A 22003-nucleotide genomic window follows, 5' to 3' on the forward strand; every position below is an offset into this window, starting at 1 on the left:
TAGTGATCATTACGACCAGTCTAGTGATCACTACGACCAGTCTAGTGATCACTACGACCAGTCTAGTGATCACTACCACCAGTCTAGTGATCATTACGACCAGTCTAGTGATCATTACCAGTCTAGTGATCATTACGACCAGTCTAGTGATCATTACGACCAGTCTAGTGATCACTACGACCAGCCTAGTGATCACTACGGCCAGTCTAGTGATCATTACGACCAGTCTAATGATCACTACGACCAGTCTAGTGATTACTACGACCAGTCTAGTGATCACTACGACCAGTCTAGTGATCATTACGACCAGTCTAGTGATCATTACGACCAGTCTAGTGATCATTACGACCAGTCTAGTGATCACTACGACCAGTCTAGTGATCATTACGACCAAACTAGTGATCACTACGACCAGTCTAGTGATCACTACGACCAGTCTAGTGATCATTACGACCAGTCTAGTGATCACTACGACCAGTCTAGTGATCACTACGACCAGTCTAGTGATCACTACGATCAGTCTAGTGATCATTACGATCAGTCTAGTGATCATTACGACCAGCCTAGTGATCACTACGACCAGTCTAGTGATCACTACGACCAGTCTAGTGGTCACTACGACCAGTCTAGTGATCACTGCGACCAGTCTAGTGATCACTACGACCAGTCTAGTGATCATTACGACCAGTCTAGTGATCATTACGACCAGTCTAGTGATCACTACGACCAGTCTAGTGATCATTACGACCAGTCTAGTGATCATTACGACCAGTCTAGTGATCACTACGACCAGTCTAGTGATCACTACGACCAGTCTAGTGATCATTACGACCAGTCTAGTGATCACTACGACCAGTCTAGTGATCACTACGACCAGTCTAGTGATCACTACGACCAGTCTAGTGATCACTACGACCAGTCTAGTGATCATTACGACCAGTCTAGTGATCATTACGACAAGTCTAGTGATCATTACGACCAATCTAGTGATCACTACGACCAGTCTAGTGATCACTACGACCAATCTAGTGATCACTACGACCAGTCTAGTGATCACTACGACCAGTCCTGTGATCATTACGACCAGTCTAGTGATCATTACGACCAGTCTAGTGATCACTACGACCAGTCTAGTGATCATTACGACCAGTCTAGTGATCACTACGACCAGTCTAGTGATCACTACGACCAGTCTAGTGATCACTACGACCAGTCTAGTGATCATTACGACCAGTCTAGTGATCATTACTACCAGTCTAATGATAACTACGACCAGTCTAGTGATTACTACCAGTCTAGTGATCATTATGGCCAGTCTAGTGATCACTACGACCAGTCTAGTGATCACTACGACCAGTCTAGTGATCATTACTACCAGTCTAGTGCTCATTACGACCAGTCTAGTGATCACTACTACCTGTCTAGTGATCACTACGACCAGTCTAGTGATCAAAACGACCAGTCTAGTGATCACTACGACCAGTCTAGTGATCACTACGACCAGTCTAGTGATCATTACGACCAGTCTAGTGATCACTCTGACCAGTCTAGTGATGATTACGACCAGTCTAGTGATCATTACGACCAGTCTAGTGGTCACTACGACCAGTCTAGTGATCATTACTACCAGTCTTGTGATCATCACGACCAGTCTAGTGATCATTACGACCAGTCTAGTGATCGCTACGACCAGTCCAGTGATCATTACGACCAGTCTAGTGATCATTACGACCAGTCTAGAGATCATTACGACCAGTCTAGTGATCACTACGACCAGTCTAGTGATCACTACGACCAGTCTAGTGATCACTACGACCAGTCTAGTGATCATTACGACCAGTCTAGTGATCATTAATACCAGTCTAGTGATAACTACGACCAGTCTAGTGATCACTACTACCAGTCTAGTGATCATTATGACCAGTCTAGTGATCACTACGACAAGTCTAGTGATCACTACGACCAGTCTAGTGATCATTACTACCAGTCTAGTGATCATTACGACCAGTCTAGTGATCACTATGACCAGTCTAGTGATCCCTACGACCAGTCTAGTGATCACAACAACCAGTCTAGTGATCACTACGACCAGTCTAGTGATCATTACGACCAGTCTAGTGATTACGACCAGTCTAGTGATCACTACGACCAGTCTAGTGATCACTACGACCAGTCTAGTGATCACTACGACCAGTCTAGTGATCATTACGACCAGTCTAGTGATCACTACGACCAGTCTGGTGATCATTACGACCAGTCTAGTGATCACTACGACCAGTCTAGTGATCATTACGACCAGTCTAGTGATCATTACGGCCAGTCTAGTGAACATTACGACAAGTCTAGCGATCACTACGACCAGTCTAGTGATTATTACGACCAGTCTAGTGATCATTACGACCAGTCTAGTGATTATTACGACCAGTCTAGCGATCACTACAATCAGTCTAGTGATTATTACAACCAGTCTAGTGATCATTACGACCAGTCTAGCGATCACTACGACCAGTCTAGTGATTATTACGACCAGTCTAGTGATCATTACGACCAGTCTAGTGATCATTACGACCAGTCTAGTGATCACTACGACCAGTCTAGTGATCATTACGACCAGTCTAGTGATCATTACGACCAGTCTAGTGATCATTGCGATCAGTCTAGTGATCACTACGACCAGTCTAGTGATCACTACGACCAGTCTAGTGATCACTACGACCAGTCTAGTGATCATTACGACCAGTCTAGTGATTATTACGACCAGTCTAGTGATCACTACGACCAGTCTAGTGATCATTACGACCAGTCTAGTGATCATTACTACCAGTCTAGTGATCATTACGACCAGTCTAGTGATCATTGTGATCAGTCTAGTGATCACTACGACCAGTCTAGTGATCACTATCAGTCTAGTGATCACTACGACCAGTCTAGTGATCATTACGACCAGTCTAGTGATCATTACGACCAGTCTAGTGATCATTACGACCAGTCTAGTGATCATTACGACCAGTCTAGTGATCACTGCGATCAGTCTAGTGATCACTACGACCAGTCTAGTGATCACTACGACCAGTATAGTGATCATTACGACCTGTCTAGTGATCATTACGACCAGTCTAGTTATCATTGCGACCAGTCTAGTGATCATTACGACCAGTCTAGTGATCATTACGATCTGTCTAGTGATCATTACGACCAGTCTAGTGATCATTGCGACCAGTCTAGTGATCATTGCGACCAGTCTAGTGATCATTACGACCAGTCTAGTGATCATTACGACCAGTCTAGTGATCACTACGACCAGTCTAGTGATCATTACGACCAGTCTAGTGATCACTACGACCAGTCTAGTGATCATTACGACCAGTCTAGTGATCATTACGACCAGTCTAGTGATCACTACGACCAGTCTAGTGATCATCGTGATGTAAAAGAAAATCTGCCTCAAAAGTACTGAACTCTTCAGAAACCTCGGCTTTAAAGGAACTCGAGCTAGAGCTCGCCACTTCCCTGTTGGTGTGGGATTTCAGGATACAGTGAGGCCTATGCTAACCTCCCTATGGTGTTAGGAATATATTAGACCAGCTAGGTCAGTGGGTAAGTATATTAGCATACGGATACATTTACATAACTTAAACTTACAGTCTCTTATCCCTCGAATACGATACATCAGCCAACAACGATACATCAGCCAACAACGATAGAAGTCGTTCAGTTGAGGATTATTCAACATATTTCCTGGAAAATAATACATCATTAACAAAGAAGGCAAATTGTCGTCCATACACTCTAGCAACAATTTTAACCTTCTTCTAAGTTGGAGCCACCACTGTTTCAAGTTTCAAGGCGACGAAAAAATAACTTTTTCCAAGAATGGTCAACATAAAAATAACCAGAGAGCACAGTACATGCCAATAGTTGCACGAACCTCCTCTTAGTTACAGAGAAGAGTATTTCGTATATTAATTTTTATGGATAACCCGAAAATTAAGCCTCTGTCAACCTCCTCGAGGTTTTGAGCGTCAGTATCCTCCTACCATCCTGGAGGATAACGACTGGAGTTTACCTGCTTGCCAGGTTAAGCCAGTGGTGTCCCTCTACTACTAGCTCTCCTCGGGATTACTTATTCTGCTAAGTTACTTACACTGACTTAGGCTTAATCTGGCTACTCGTATTTCTCTATGCCATAACCGATGTGTTCTCTGGTAATTTCTATTTTTCTCAGCCCGTAGGATTGGCGTCGGATTGCTCCAGTTTACGGACTAGGAGGAGCTGTTTTGTCGACCAGAGCTCCATTTCCGATCGTAGCTAAACGATATGGTTTTCCTGACCGACTCTACTAGCCTCGACCTCGCATAACTGGAGGACTAGCAACATAGTCCGAACATATGACTATACCAGAGCTATATTCCGATCATAGGCTAATATCAACAAACAGCTGTTTTGGTTGAATCTACTAGCCTCATCACCTAGTTGTAAAACGAAAATTGTCTGCAACCTCTATGACTTCGTCCGTGTTCCACGTATCTGTGGCGGAGCTTTCAAAATAACAGATTTATCAATTGTTAGATTTGGTCACTAATTTACACTTTTATTTTTTTTTTCAATTTTGTTTCAATTTAGTTTTACTAGGCTTCATATTTTTATATTAAAATAAACTTACCTACTCAAATTATATATTCTCTTTTCATTATATGGTTATATTTTCTATTCCATTATTTTCCTAAAGGAAGGAGCTTTGAGAATTTAATACCGTTCCTGGTTCCATTCCTCAGGTGAAAGTCCAGTTGATGGGTAAAAATTTACTGCAAGTCAGCGCTGTGGGTGGGACAGTTTAGCATGACCTAATACCACCCAGCCCACCATCAGTGTCTCTAACTCCCATCCACCACCCCTTACCATAATGCCAGCCCACCATCAGTGTCTCTAACTCCCTTCCATCACCCCTTACCATTTATTTATTTATTTTATGTCTTTGCAAACAGTACATTGAGATTTTGTATATACAATAGTGGGTTGCAATGCAAAGAGAACCTCTATTATGCCTAGGCATTATGGGCCAACTTAACATTATTGACTTACAGACTACTTAACACTAAGGATTATATCATAGTTGTACAGTAGGATAGTAATTATTTCATAGTTGTACAGTAGATTATTAATTATATGTGAATCTAATTTGTTTAAGACAAAAGATATATTCATCTATTCAAAAATGCTTTTTGTTACAACAATGATTCAATTATATTCCTGTCAACAATGGATAAAAGGTTCAAAGTGATTGTTGAAGTTTAAATGTGGGAGTACATAAGTAAGTATGTGTGTACTGAGTATTTAGCATTTAGTCTAGGGTGATTAAGTGGCTTTTGAGAAAAGTCTTAAATTGATTTTCAGACTGGGTTACTTTAATATCTTCTGGTAATGAATTCCATATTTTGGGGCCCTTTATGTGCATAGAGTTTTTACACAGTGTGATATGGACACGAGGCATATCAAAAAGAGATCTGTGTCTTGTGTTGTGGTCATGTGTCCTGTTTAGGTTGGTGAGGAGAAGTTTGAGTGGAGGGTTTATATTTGCGTGTATTGTTCTGTGTATGTAGTAGGCACATGAATAAGTATGGATGTTCTTAATGGTGAGCAGATTCAGGCTTTTGAAAATTGGTGGAGTATGCTGGCGGGAGTGGGAATTTGTTATCATTGTTATTGCTGCCTTTTGCTGGGTTATTAGGGGTTTTAGGTGATTGGATGTTGTTGATCCTCATGCACAAATTCCATATGTAAGATAAGGGTATATGAGTGAATGATACAGTGCCAGGAGAGCTGATTGTGGAACGTAGTACCTCTGATAGCATGCCTACAGTCTTGGAGATTTTCTTGGTGATTTGTTGTATATGTGTCTGAAACTTAAGGCTACTGTCAAGGTGGATACCTAGGAATTTTCCCCTCTGTGAGTCTTGTGACTGATGATCCATAATGCCAGCCCACCATCAGTGTTTCTAACTCCCATCCACCACCCATTACCATAATGCCAACCCACCATCCTCATCAAGAGATTAACCCAGGTAGCTTGTATCTGATAGATCAGAATGACCAGTAACAGAGTTTACCTTTGTTAGTGATAAATAAATTGAAACTAATCTGTATTTCAGTTGCGGCGCAGAGAAAGGGATTCCTCTATGTATAACTCTGGTCTCCTGTATCTCAGTGTATGCGATAACAGTAGTGCAGAGTACAGTATACGTTTATAGTGCAGGTAAATATTATCGTTGATGATCTGAAGCAAATCATTTGAGGTATTCCCAAGTTATCTGAAGAAAACTGATGCCCCAGTTTCTTCAATAAACGAGTCATATTAGGACATACACAGCCCAAAACTAATTTAAGTGTTCCACTACGAAACACCAGCTTTAGGGCCAAACCACAATCATGTTACCCCAGAAAGAATATCATAAAATACACCAGCATACATAATTAACTCAAGGTAAAGCTTTCTTTGAAGGAAAGACATTAGCAAAAAAAAAAAAAAAAGACTAAAGCCAACTAGAAGAGATATTCTCTGATCACATAACGGGTGGAGCTCGAACTTATTTCTATACACCATAGGAAGGTTAGCATGAGCCACCACTGTGACCACCAATACAGGTTTTTACAGACTAATCCCACACCAGCGTGACTGTGACGTGCTATAGCTCAAGTTCCTTTAATGCAACCATCATGACTCAAGAAATCGAAATACGACTGCAGTCATGTTATAATTTCGCGAGACACAGATGGTTACTATACAGAATGCAACAAAAATTTGCACATACACATCCTAAACCCATAAAACGTTTTACTTAATAAGATGAAAAATACTATTAAAAATTGATGCTGTTCGGAATGGGAGGATTTCAAATTTGATACAAGAGTATTTCAACAGCAACAAGGCAAAGAATCTAAAATGCAAAATTATACTATACCATTCCTAGGGTGACAAAATGACACCTACACATACTGTTAACAGTACAAACCTTTTAAAACGGACCAGTGTTGAAACTCTGAAGCCGATAAGACTTTCTAAATTTACTCACAGAAACCAATTTCGGAAATGATCTACTTAAAACTAAAAAGAGAACACCTAGACTTGTCAGTTGTCCAAAAATAATAATAATAATAATAATAATAATAATAATAATAATAATAATAATAATAATAATAATAATAACAAAAACAACAATAACAACAACAACAACAACAACAACAATAATAATAATAATAATAATAATAATAATAATAATAATAATAATAATAATAATAATAATAAAATATTTCTACAAGTACATGTACAAGGTGTACAGGCCTAGCTGGTATCAGTGACATACTACTATATAGAAAGCCTCTTATTATGCAGAGCATTTCGGGTAAATTAGGTCAATTTAGTCCCAGGATGCGACCCACACCAGTCGATTAACACCCAGGTATCCATTTTACTGATGGGTAAAGAGGGTCAGCAGGTGTCTTATGGAAACACTTCCTAATATTTCCAGCCGTACCGGGGATCGACCTCCAGACCTGTGTGAGCTCATTACGCTAGCATTCGAGCTACGGGACACCAATGGAACCTGCGTTGAAAAGAATCTGATTCAGTAATGTTTTCTGAAGCCATAAACGACAGCCTTCGAGGACTTTAATAGATGAGAATGTTTTAGCTTACGATATGCCTAGTCTGATTAAGTTATCAGTAAATTCTTTAAAATTAAAACCGGGAGTTTTCAGTATTTCTCATTTATTATTTTTACAGTTCTGTTACATTAATTTTCTAGTCCTTCAAGAACTGTCAAACTGGCACATATAAGACCAAAATTTAGCATAAAATATTTCAGTTAAGATCTACAGCACCTGAGCGACTGAAGTTGACCATAAGATATGTTAGATATTATGTGGTGACCGCTCTTCAGAGGATGGGGGTTCCTTGCCGTGGTGAAGAGGCTTTTAATCTGAGGAATTGGGCCTTTCGGTCTTCTTCCTCCCACCAAACCTAATTACTCCCCCCCCCCTTCCACTCTTCCCTTCCCCATCCTTACCAATCCTCCTTTCCCATCCCTCTTCATTTCCCGATCCCTCCCCTATCCTTCCTTTCGTGCTTTCGGTCTTTGGGGTTCCTTCCCTCCGAAATTCTAGCTCCTTGGTTGAGGAAAGGATGTAGATATCCGTCTCATTCCGTTGTGGTCCTTGGTGGTGGTGCTGTCTGACGTGGAATCTGGATCATCTAGGAGTCCCGGAGGCGGCTTTCGGTGTCCTTCGGGTGATAAGTGTGTATCTGGAGGCTGCCTGCCAGGTTCCGAGAGGTGATGGCAAAAGGGGATGGGGGAGATATTCCACATGGCAGATTTTTGACAACCCTTTCTTCTGTCCAACAAGGTGGCTCGTTGGATGTGAGGTTACTATCCTGTACCGCTGGCTCACCGGCGTGAAGGATAGGGTAAGGCAAGGGTTCCAAGCCACATCTGCACTGCACTACCGGCCGCTCCCAGGGTCCTGTTGGGCTAGGACGGGGACATATGATCCCTTTAATTTCTCCTGGGAGCTACTCCACGTTTGCCCCTTTTTTTAAATAAAAACTTCTCATGGGGACCGGTACCCATGAACTTCCTCCCTGTAAAGTAAAAGGACACAAGTGCAACTAATGTGACATTTATTGTGGCAACGTTTCGCTCTCCAGGAGCTTTATCAAGCCATTACAAACAATACATGGACACAGAGGGTATATAAAGGCTCAGAGTGAGGTGCAATACTAGTGAGGTAACATTTCGATGTTCACTAGTGGTAGTAGTAGTAGTAGTAGTGACAAAAGTAAAACAATATGATAGAGAAATTGATTCGTACAAGAGTAAAAGGATATAAAAGCTATTACTTGGGTAACATAAAAATAGGTTGGACAAATATAGACTGGAAAGAGGCAGCTTGTTTCAGTGTTCACTCTCTGTAATGTGCTTTGTGTAGTATAACAGGAGAGACTATGTGATGGCAGGGTTTACTGTTTTCAGGAGGATTCTTGCTAAGACTTCGGAGATGGTGAAGCTGCCGTTGTTTTGTTTAATTGTATTCGAAACAGCGATCAGTGCTGATTCGAGGCACTTGCGTCTGCGGAAATTAGTTTCTTTGATCACTAATTGGGCGTCTCTGAATTTCATGAGATGATTGGTGGAATTTCGGTGTTGTACACAGGCGTTCTTCAAGTTATCGTTCCTACATGCGTAAATGTGTTCATTGAGGCGGGTGTCGAGGTTTCTTGCTGTTTCACCTACGTAAATCTTGTCACAGCCTCCACAGGGTATAGTGTAAACTCTTGCATTGACTGGTTCGTGGTGCTTGGATTGTGTCCTGGTTAGATCCTTTATTGAAGTGCTAGAAGCGATGGCGACTCTGGTGTTAGCTTGTGAAAGTACTTTTGAGACGTTCAGTGCAACCTGGCTGTTGGGAAGAATTATAACTTTGTTGGGAGTTGTAAAAATTGCTGGCACTTTGGCCACCCATCAAAATATTGCAAGTCGGTGGTAGAATGCCTTGTCTGCGGTGCAGCTGACCACAGAAGTCCGTCCTGCAACCACACTCCCACTTGTCTTAACTGCAAAGAAGTGCACCCTACCTATTCTCGCTGTTGCCCGAACTTTTTAATGAAAAGGGAGATCCGTTGACTTAAAGAGAAACATGCCTTCTCTTACACCATGGCAGTTTCCCATCTCCGCCTCCAAGGGAAATTCCCACGCCTCTGTTATTCCAGGGTTGCTAGACGGCCCCAGACCTCGCTAATGCCTGCTCCCACAATCGCCACTGTAACTCTTCCTTCCTTCCAAACCTTTTATGATCCTAGGCTCTGAGGTTCCAACCTCATTGTCTCTTATTGTTCCTACTTCATCTATTCACTCATGTTTCTACGTCTTCGCAACCCCTACAATCTAAATCGGCGCCACATATTCCATCTTCTCAAAAGTCTAAACCTTCGTTTCAGTCCAAATCTTATTCAACTCCCAAACCACATGATATTCCCAAACATTATACTTTTCCTGTCTTGTGATGCATCTGCTTCTGTTGAGGAAGTTTATTCAACTCCAAGCACAGTTACTCCATAGCCTATTCCTGCTGAAATTTCTTCCTGCCAAGATACCTCTATCCCGTTTTTCAATATCTCCCGTGGTCTCTCCAATTTTCATTCAAACTACATCTTTCACTACCACCAAGCTTCCTCCACCTTCTCTCTCTTCTGAAACTATTCCAGATATCTCCACGTTTATCGAGGAGACAAAGCCACTGATGGACACTGATCCACCTACCACCATTTCACATTCTCACCTTATGCAACCTTTTTTCACATGGTCTTTCTTCCCACCACTCTAATCCTACACTCCTTACAAATTTCCCACTACCTCCACATGTTGACTTTACTGACCCTACTAGTCCACAGACATCTACTATTTAATGTTACTGGTATACTTCTATTTGCAAATCATGATTTTCTTACAGTGGTATATTCGAAGCTTCAGGGCTAAACGAGATGAGCTTCAAGTGTTGCTCTTCCAGTTTTATTGTGTGTCTGTTTACAAGAACCAAAACTGTGATCCGTTGTTATCCATCCCGTCTCGAGCTATATTTCATAACAGTCATCGGATCATTTTCCCAATAGGATTTCTAATGAAAGTGCACTTTTTTGCACACCCGTATACCACACTCTCAGATCTTTCTTCGTACTTCCCTACATTACACTGTATCTACTTGAACAAGTACTTCAGGTACCTCAGGCCATGATGCCTCCTACTATCGACCCATTGCTCTTACTAGTGCAGTTATCAAGTTGCTGGAACGTCTTTTAAAGAGACATTTAATGTGGCATTCAGAGAGACAATATTCTTTCCACTCGTCAATTTGGCTTTCGTAAGGGCTTCTCAACTATCGACCGCTTACTCCACTTAGATACCTGTCTTCGTAATGTCTTTGCAATAACCACTTGGTTACTAGCAGTCTTTTTCAATCTTGAAAATGCTTGACACTATTCTGGAGATATAACATCTTGGTCCAGGCTCATTCCTTAGGCCTCCGAGGCAATCTGCCACTTTTCCTTGAAAACCTCTTATGGTTTATGTATCCCAATTTCTTGAGCTGTTTGATAGCCACCAGTTCTGGTAGCCTCACATTAGCTCCCTGAAAGCAACTTGCCATAACCGGTTGAACCTCCTTAAAACCCTCGCTTATCTTTCTTATGGGGTGGATAGACAAACTCTCCTTCGATTTCATTCTGCCCTATTGCTATCGAAAATAGACTATGACGACCAGATATACTCTACAGCCCCTTCTGGAACTTTTTCTAAATTTGATCCCATTCATCATCAGGAATTACGTTTGTGTCCCGGTGCTTTTCATTCTTTCCTTGTCGAGAGCCTATATGCAGAGGCAGATGTTTCACCTTTGCTCGATGCCCGTTGCCTCCAGCATTTTTGTCCTCTCTCATGATCTTCATGATTCTTCTACATACAGGATGGTAATGGACGTTAGTAGGAGGTCCATTGTTTAATCGACGACCCTGTTTACTCCGTCTCTTTTCTCTCTCTATTCACTCTCTCCTCAGTTACTCCCCTTTATATGCTCATCTGGTATATAATTTTTCTCTCATTCTTCGTAAAGTTCCGATAATTCGAGTCTGTTTTTCTTCACTGTCATACGTGAATGCTCATCAAATACCTACATCTGAACATTTGTGGTAGTTTCAGACTCGTTTAGTGCTTTGCAGGTTATCAAAAAATTTAATTTGCCACAGCCCTTACTACAGGATGGATATAGACTCATTAGAGAACATAAAGAGAAGAATGACAAAAATGATTTACTGTGTAAGGAACCTCCCGTATGAAGATAGACTTAAAGCCTTAAATCTCCACTCTCTGGAGAGGCGTAGAATGAGGGGAGATATCATTGAAGTGTATAAGTGGATGACGGGCATAAACAAGGGAGATATTAATAAAGTACTGAGGGTGTCGAACCAGGTAAGAACCAGAAATAATGGATTTAAGTTGGATAAATTTAGATTTAGAAAGGACATAGGTAAGTACTGGTTTTCTAACAGAGTTGTAGATGCGTGGAACAGTCTTCCCAGTGGGGTGATAGAGGCTAGGACCTTGGGTAGCTTTAAGAGACTGGACAAATATATGAGTGGGAGGGGCTGGGTTTGATCGGTGTCATTGGGTACGGGAGTTATTTCTTGGGTAGCTTTAGGTAAAGGTCGTTTTGATAAGGACCTGCTTCGCATGGGCCAGTAGGCCTTTTGCAGTGTTCCTCCATTCTTATGTTCTTATGTTCTTATCCCCTAGATCTTCATATACAACTTTGGTGGCATGGCATTTCAAGAAAAAAAAGTAATTTCCTACTGGGTCTTGTTGGTCTGAGTTGATTCATAACAGTGGTGACGTGTACTTAGCTCAGTGGTGACGTGTACTTAGCTCAGTGGTGACGTGTACTTAGCTCTGTGAAGACCTGTTTGTGTGCTCTTGAGTGGTGACCTGTACTTTGAGTGCTGACCTGTACTTAACTCTGTGAAGAAGTGTCTTGTTTGCTCCCGTGGACTGAACCAAGATGCCCTCCATCGAGCAACTTTGCCAGCAACTTAAGGAAGAATTGAGGGCAGCGAAGATGGAGATACGGCGATTGACCGAGGAAAACAAGAGGATTCGTAGTAGTCCTCCTGTTTCGAGTCCTCAGGTCAAGAAGGGATCGTGGTCAGTGGCTGGACAGCAGGGGACGACGAAGTTGACGATCAAGAAGACGAATGGAAAGCCAGAAACGATGAAGAAGAAAGAGACTGCTGTGGAAACTCCCGTGGAAACCTCCAACGCATTCTCGGTGCTACCCGACGAATGTGAGTCTACTACTGGGATCGTCACGACGAACGACAACAAGGAAGGTAAGAATATTGTTGCTGTTGGGGATAGCCAGGTTAGATACATGGATAGGGCATTCTGCTTGAAGGACAGGAGTAGGAGACAAAGGGTATGCTTTCCTGGGGCTGGGATAGAGGACATTGTTAGCCGGCTTGACAACATCATGAACGGTAATGGGATCAATCCTATTATTTGCCTCAGTGCTGGAGGCAATGATGTAGGCAAGCGTAGAAGTGAGGATTTAGTTAGAAAGTTCAGGACAGCTATAGACATGATTAGGAAGAAGGGGGGGGCGCCCTGTTATATGTGGCATTTTGCCAAGAAGAGGTGTTGGTAATGAATGGTTGTCCAGAGCAATTGGTATTAATTGTTGGCTGGATAAACACTGTAAGGATAATGCAGTACCATTCATTGACAACTGGGACAACTTCTATGGCCGAAATGACATGTATGCCAGGGATGGGGTTCACTTATCCAGGGCAGGTGTGGGTTTTCTTGCTAACTCAGTTGAGGGGGTTGTTAGGACTTTAAACTAGGATTAGTTAGAGGTATGGGTATAGAAATGATTAATAATGAGTATGGATATATTGACTTATGCTCTGATATTAAGAATCTTAATAGTAACTGTCATGTAGTAACTCTGGGTAATGATAATTTCAGAAATTGTGTAAAAACAAAGATGAATAGGAAAAATGTGCAGAAGAAAAAACATATGATGGTATTTTATGCTAACAGTCGAAGTGCAAGAAATAAAATTAATGAACTACGTTTGGTAGCATGTGCTGGGAACTTTGATATCATTGCATTAACTGAAACGTGATATGATTTAAAGAGTCGGGATATGAGTGCTGAGTGTAATATTCAGGGATTTAAGTTATTCAATGTGGATAGATGTAATGGGAAGGGGGGAGGAGTTGCATTGTATGTTCGAGAAAATATTAATTGTTGCATAAAAACAGGTATAAAAATAGATGGAGCAGTAACAGAGTCTGTTTGGGTAGAGTTCGTGGAGGGTCAAGAAAAACTAATTCTAGGTGTAATATACCGACCTCCAGGCTTGGATCACGATAGAGGGAGACTTCTTTGGGACGAAATTGTTAGGGCTTCTGGACACAGTAACGTAGTCATAGTAGGGGACTTTAACTTTAGCCAAATTGACTGGAATTCTTTGACAGGTAATCTAGAGTCCAGTGACTTCATGGAAACAGTTCAGGACTGTTTTCTGAAACAGAGTGTAACTGAACCTACCAGGGGTAATAATTTGCTAGACCTAGTCTTGTCAAATAAGGAAACACTCGTGAATAATCTGGAGATCACTGAAGAGCTTGGCGCAAGTGATCACAAATCCATCACCTTTAGCATTAATTGGGAATGCAAGAATAATGATAATACAGTAAAAATCCCCGATTTTCGTTCTGCCGATTATAATGGACTTAGGGAACATCTGTCTAATCTTGATTGGGGTTATCTAGCTAATGATTTTATTGACGATAATCATACTTATGAATATGAAGGGATCTGCTTTTATGATTGTTTTCTTAATAATGTACACAGTGCCCAGAGTATATACATTCCCCAGAGAGAAATTAGGTCTAATAATAACGATCCCAAATGGGTTAACAGGAGGCTAAAGCATCTATTAGGGGAGAAAAGGGGAATTTATAGGCGCATCAGAAGAGGAGAGGTTAACCTTACTGACCAATATGTTCAGCTTAAAAGAGAAGTAAAAAAGGCGATTAGAAAGGCTAAACGTGACTATGAAATTAGAGTTGCTAATGAATCAAAGACTAATACAAAGGGGTTCTTTCAAGTGTATAGGACGAAGGTGAAGGAAAAAGTAGGACCTCTGAAATCTGGGAATGGACAGCTGACGGATAATGAACTGGAAATGTGTTCCTTATTTAATGACTATTTTTTGTCAGTTTTTACACAGGAAGATGTAAATGAGATTCCAGTAATTAACAATTATTTAGTTCCTGATGAATTTAAGTTAACTAATATTACTGTCACGAGGGACATGGTTATTAAACAGATAGACAAACTGAAACAAAATAAGTCCCCGGGACCCGATGAGTTGTTTTCAAGGGTACTTAAGGAATGCAAGATGGAGCTTAGTCAGCCATTAACGAGTGTATTCAATGCGTCCATCCTTACCAGTGTTGTGCCAGAGATGTGGAAGATGGCTAATGTGGTTCCTATATTCAAATCAGGGGATAAGTCCACTCCTTCAAATTACCGTCCAATAAGCCTGACATCTATAGTGGGCAAGTTATTAGAATCAATTATAGCTGACATTATCAGAAGTCACCTTGAAGAGCATAACTTGATAAATGAATCTCAGCATGGATTCACGAGAGGTCGTTCCTGCCTGACAAACTTACTGACGTTCTTCAATAGAACATTTGAGGCAGTTGACAGTGATAAGGAATATGATATTGTTTATTTGGATTTTAGTAAAGCCTTCGACAGAGTACCTCACAAGAGACTCTTAAGAAAAGTGGCAGCTCATGGTATAGGAGGTAAAGTTCTAGCATGGATTGAGGCATGGCTTACCAATAGAAAGCAGAGAGTTACCATTAATGGAGTGAAATCTGAATGGGGATTAGTCACTAGTGGCGTTCCACAAGGATCAGTTTTAGGCCCTCTCTTGTTCATAATTTACATTAATGACCTTGATGAAGGGATTACTAGTGACATGAGTAAGTTTGCTGATGATACAAAGATAGGCCGTATAATTCACTCTGAGGAGGATATCAATGAACTCCAGGACGATTTGAACAAATTAATGTCTTGGTCTGAGAAATGGCAGATGAAGTTTAATGTGTGTAATAAAGTTGGTAGAATTACCGACAATATGTAAAGTAAAAGGACACAAGTGCAACTAATGTGACATTTATTGTGGCAACGTTTCGCTCTCCAGGAGCTTTATCAAACCATTACAAACAATACATGGACATAGAGGGTATATAAAGGCTCAGAGTGAGGTGAATACTAGTGAGGTACCATTTCGATGTTCACTAGTGGTAGTAGTAGTAGTAGTAGTAGTAGTGGTAGTGACAAAAGTAATACAATATGGTAGAGCAATTAATTCGTACATGAGTAAAAGGATATATAAGTTATTACTTGGGTAACATAAAAATAGGTTGGACAAATATTAACTGGAATGAGGCAGCTTGTTTCAGTGTTCACTCTCTGTGCTTTGTGTAGTATAACAGGAGAGACTATGTAATGGCAGGGTTTACTGTTTTCAGGAGGATTCTTGCTAAGACTTCGGAGATGGTGAAGCTGCCGTTGTTTTGTTTAATTGTATTCGAAACAGCGATCAGTGCTGATTCGAGGCACTTGCGTCTGCGGAAATTAGTTTCTTTGATCACTAATTGGGCGTCTCTGAATTTCATGAGATGATTGGTGGAATTTCGGTGTTGTACACAGGCGTTGTTCAGGTTATCGTTCCTACATGCGTAAATGTGTTCATTGAGGCGGGTGTCGAGGTTTCTGGCTGTTTCACCTACGTAAATCTTGTCACAGCCTCCACAGGGTATAGTGTAAACTCCTGCATTGACTGGTTCGTGGTGCTTGGATTTTGTCCTGGTTAGATCCTTTATTGAAGTGCTAGAAGCGATGGCGACTCTGGTGTTAGCTTGTGAAAGTGCTTTTGAGACGTTCAGTGCAACCTGACTGTTGGGAAGAATTATAACTTTGCTGGGAGTGGTGTTGATGCGTGGAGAATTTATGATCTGAAGAGCTCTTTTCTTGCAGTCTTTGATGAAAAAAGAAGGAAAATGTAACTCTGTGAATGTTTGGTGAATGTATGTACACTCCTCGTCAAGAAACTCAGGACTACAAATTCGGTATGCTCTTAGGAAAAACCCGATGATGATGCCTCTTTTGGTCTTGGTATCCTGACTGGAATAGAAGTGTGTGAGATCATTTTTATTGGTGGGTTTCCGATAAACTTGAAATCTTAGGTTGTTGTCTACTTTGTGAATGAGGACGTCGAGGAAAGGTAGCTTGTCATTGGACTCTTCTTCTAGTGTAAACTGGATCGCCGGTTCAACTGCGTTGAGCCTTGCCTGAAGATCCCGTACATCAAAACGTTTTGGAGTTATTACGAGGACATCGTCCACGTAACGTAACCAAGTGACGCTTGAAGGGATGATGTTGGCGAAGTGTTCGGACTCTAGGTGTTCCATGTATAAGTTGGCTAGGACGGCACTTATGGGGGACCCCATTCCCATGCTGTAGGTTTGTTTGTAGAGCTTGTTATTGAAAGAAAAACAGTTGAAATTAACACAGAGTTCAATTAAGTCAACAAAATCTCCGGGAGGAAGAGGAAGATTAAGGTCCTGATTGACTTTACGTCGTAGAACCTCGATGGCTTTTTTGGTAGGTACTTTTGTGAAGAGGGAAGTCACATCCAAACTGCTTAGTTTCTTGTTACGGATGGAGAGGTTACGGATGCGGTTGAGAAGGTCACCTGAGTGACATACATACATGAGTATGAGTACATACATTCACCAAACATTCACAGAGTTACATTTTCCTTCTTTTTTCATCAAAGACTGCAAGAAAAGAGCTCTTCAGATCATAAATTCTCCACGCATCAACACCACTCCCAGCAAAGTTATAATTCTTCCCAACAGTCAGGTTGCACTGAACGTCTCAAAAGCACTTTCACAAGCTAACACCAGAGTCGCCATCGCTTCTAGCACTTCAATAAAGGATCTAACCAGGACAAAATCCAAGCACCACGAGCCAGTCAATGCAGGAGTTTACACTATACCCTGTGGAGGCTGTGACAAGATTTACGTAGGTGAAACAGCCAGAAACCTCGACACCCGCCTCAATGAACACATTTACGCATGTAGGAACGATAACCTGAACAACGCCTGTGTACAACACCGAAATTCCACCATTCATCTCATGAAATTCAGAGACGCCCAATTAGTGATCAAAGAAACTAATTTCCGCAGACGCAAGTGCCTCGAATCAGCACTGATCGCTGTTTCGAATACAATTAAACAAAACAACGGCAGCTTCACCATCTCCGAAGTCTTAGCAAGAATCCTCCTGAAAACAGTAAACCCTGCCATTACATAGTCTCTCCTGTTATACTACACAAAGCACAGAGAGTGAACACTGAAACAAGCTGCCTCATTCCAGTTTATATTTGTCCAACCTATTTTTATGTTACCCAAGTAATAACTTTTATATCCTTTTACTCATGTACGAATTAATTGCTCTACCATATTGTATTACTTTTGTCACTACCACTACTACTACTACTACTACTACCACTAGTGAACATCGAAATGGTACCTCACTAGTATTCACCTCACTCTGAGCCTTTATATACCCTCTATGTCCATGTATTGTTTGTAATGGCTTGATAAAGCTCCTGGAGAGCGAAACGTTGCCACAATAAATGTCACATTAGTTGAACTTGTGTCCTTTTACTTTACAAGTTTAATGTGGATAAGTGTAAGGTACTTGCCCTTGGTAATGAAAATAACCCTCGAAGCTATAATCTAGGTGAAATAGAGCTTGGTCATACAGAATGTGAAAAAGACTTGGGAGTCATGGTAAGCAGAAATCTAAAGCCAAGACAGCAGTGCCTCAGTGTGCGCAACAAGGCCAACAGATTACTTGGATTTATCTCAAGAAGTATAAGTAACAGAAGTCCAAAAGTTATTTTACAGCTCTATACATCACTAGTGAGGCCTCATTTGGATTATGCTGCTCAGTTTTGGTCCCCTTACTTCAGGATGGACATAGACTCATTAGAGAACATACAGAGAAGAATGACTAAAATGATTTACTGTGTAAGGAACCTCCCGTATGAAGATAGACTTAAAGCCTTAAATCTCCACTCTCTGGAGAGGCGTAGAATGAGGGGAGATATCATTGAAGTGTATAAGTGGATGACGGGCATAAACAAGGGAGACATTAATAAAGTACTGAGAGTGTCGAACCAGGTAAGAACCAGGAATAATGGATTTAAGTTGGATAAATTTAGATTTAGAAAGGACATAGGTAAGTACTGGTTTTCTAACAGAGTTGTAGATGCGTGGAACAGTCTTCCCAGTGGGGTGATAGAGGTTAGGACCTTGGGTAGCTTTAAGAAGAGACTGGACAAATATATGAGTGGGAGGGGCTGGGTTTGATTGGTGTCAAGGGGTACGGGAGTTATTTCTTGAGTAGCTTTAGGTAGATGTCGTTTTGATAAGGACCTGCCTCGTATGGGCCAGTAGGCCTTCTGCAGTGTTCCTACATTCTTATGTTCTTATGTTCTTATGAGACACAGGGGCATGTTGAGGTATGAGAGGCGGACTTTCTGTATGTTGGAGCACGTGGGCGGAGTGCTTGCTTGTGGGGTATGGGAGTGCCCAGGATGCTTGCATGAGCTCCCAGAGTCTGGTGCTATCCGGGACTCCGTTATCTTAGAAGATTTGCATATGAATTGAGAGGTTTGCACGCAGTATAGGATGCTTTTTATCAGCTGTTCTTAACTGGGGAGGGAGGTATGACCCTCTTGCTGTCGGGGCGTCAGTAATTTCAAGGAAGAAGCCGCGAACCCAAAGTATAAAAAAAAAAAAAAAAGTCCTTAACATTTGTTTATATATCCTTAGAAGCAGTTAAAAATCTCACTGTGTTTACGATTTGCTCAAGAGAGTCTAAGATAAAAGTTAGGAAAGCAAACTTGTTTCTTAGTTTTAGTTTTTAAATATTGAAGTCTTTTAATTGTTGAATTTAGAATTTTATATGAAGGAGGATCTCGCCTTCAAAGACCAAAACAATGTATGTACCTCATCCGCTAGGAAAATGATAGGATGGATAATGAGAATCTTCAAAACTAGGGACGCCAAGCCCATGATGATTCTCTTCAAATCGCTTGTGCTCTCAAGGCTGGAATACTGTTGTACACTAACGGCCCCTTTCAAAGCTAGCGACATTGCAGACCTGGAGAGTGTACAAAGAACTTTCATGGCACACATAAGTGCGATAAGGCACCTAAACTACTGGGAACGGTTGAAGGTCCTTGATCTGTATTCTCTCAAACGCAGGCGAGAGAGATACATGATAATATACACTTGGAAGGTCCTGGAGGGATTGGTACCAAACTTGCACACGAAAATCACTCCATATGAAAGCAAAAGACTCGAAAGGAGATCCAACATTTTCCCGATGAAAAGCAGGGGCGCCACGAGTACACTGAGAGTCAACACAATAAGTGTCTGGAGCCCAAGACAGTTCAATTGCCTCCCAGCATACATAAGGGGGGATTACCAATAGACCCCTGGCTGTCTTCTAGAAGGCACTGGACAGGCACCTAAAGTCAGTACCAGTAGGTGTCAAAGCGGCTGAGCGGTCTCTTCTACAGAGTGGTCTCCCACGGTACGGTCTCCGCGGTACGGTCTCCTCCCGAAAGGTCAGCGGCTGTACGGTCTCTTCTGAGCGGACTCCTTTTCACACCTTTATGCTAATGACCTTGACCTCATCCTCGACCACCTCACCCTCGACCACCTCACCCTCAAGCCCCCCACCCACGCCCCCCACCCACGCCCCGCACGCCTGCACGACCGGCACCCCGCCCACGCACCCGCCCTCGCGCCCGCCCGCGCCTTCTGCAGCGTCGTCCGGATCGCCCCCACCCCCAGAATTTTTTCCGATTTTTTTCGAATTTTTTTTTAATTTTTTGTGCTCTCCATCTCCTTGGATCAAATTTTTTGGGTACCCCTCCTTCCACCCCAAATATTCCTGTTCCATCTCCTCGGATCAACACCCTCCCCCACACCTCCCACCTTCCACTTCTACCCTCTATGTCCAAGTATTTCTCCTCCACTTCCTTGGATCAAGTTTTTTGGATTCCCCCTCTAGGGGTAAGCATTCAAAATGGACTCCCACTTGCATCCCAAATTCCCTGCTCCATCTCCTCGGATCAAGTTTTTCTCAATAACAATAATACAAAGACTCCACTTCCTTGGATCAAGTTTTTGGGTTTCCCCCTGTGGGTACCCCTCCCACCACCCACTTCCACCCCAAATATTCCTGCTCCAATTCCTCGGATCAAGTTTTTCTCGATATCAATAATACAAAGATTCCCCCCCACACCTCACACCACCCACTTCTACCCCAAATATTCCTGCTCTACTGCCTTGGATCAAGTTTTTCTCAATAACAATAATACCAAGACTCCAACTCCTTGGATCAAGTTTTTCTCAATATTAACTTTTTGAGGTTCTCCTTTCCACTTTCACCCCATCCCAAAATTTCTCCTCCATCTCCTCGGATCAAATTTTTCTCGATATCAACTTTTTTGAGGGTCTCCTTCCCACTTTCACCCCCATCCCAAATTTTTTTAATTTTCTTATGATCTCCATTTCCTTGGATCAAGTTTTTCTCGATATCAATAATACAAAGACTCCACTTCCTTGGATCAAGTTTTTGGGTTTCCCCCTGTGGGTACCCCTCCCACCACCCACTTCCACCCCAAATATTCCTGCTCCAATTCCTCGGATCAAGTTTTTCTCGATATCAATAATACAAAGATTTTCCCCCCACACCTCTCACCATCCACTTCTACCCTCTATTTCCAAGTATTTCTCCTCCATCTCCTTGGATCAAGTTTTTGGATTCCTCCCTCTCAGGGCAAGCATTCAAATGAACTCCCCCTATGGGGCATGGTACTTTCTCTTACTACAGGTCTAAACAAGTGTGACGTCACCCCACCTATGTTTACTCGGCGGTCAGTGACGTCACGCGACGACCTCACACACACAGGCTGAATCTTGTCGAGCAGACAATAACTTAAAATGCAGGATAACACTATTTATTATACAACCAATGCATTTCATATACATCCAACAAAACAAATTCATTGAAAAAAGGTACAATTCATTGACTAATATCAACATATTTTTCTCTTGAAGAAATTCTGTGCATTTTGTTCTGGATCTTCTTCGTCGTCACCATCTCAGTATTACACATTTCATATACAACATAGGGAAAACATTACACATTTTCACTCATAACCCACAATTTTTCTCATTTTAACTATTTCATCAGAAAAAGTCACCACAACACTTACAACTTATAAC

The 22003-nt window shown here is 41.7% G+C and overlaps 1 protein-coding gene across 2 annotated transcripts in view; it reads right to left on the bottom strand.

The window, feature by feature from the left end:
* LOC128684524 (ankyrin repeat domain-containing protein 16-like) overlaps window positions 1-22003 on the bottom strand; it is a 239184-nt gene that overhangs the window by 2203 nt on the left and 214978 nt on the right. Inside the window, exon 7 of one of the 2 annotated variants that reach the window (XR_011393974.1) lies at window positions 3643-3738. The exons of the other annotated variant lie outside the window; for it this stretch is intronic. The gene's annotated coding sequence lies outside the window, so the exon portion shown is untranslated. The remainder of the gene's footprint in view (window positions 1-3642; window positions 3739-22003) is intronic. 2 annotated transcript variants of the gene reach the window in all.

This window comes from Cherax quadricarinatus, chromosome 70 (assembly GCF_038502225.1).
Source record: "Cherax quadricarinatus isolate ZL_2023a chromosome 70, ASM3850222v1, whole genome shotgun sequence".
NCBI lineage: Eukaryota > Metazoa > Arthropoda > Malacostraca > Decapoda > Parastacidae > Cherax > Cherax quadricarinatus.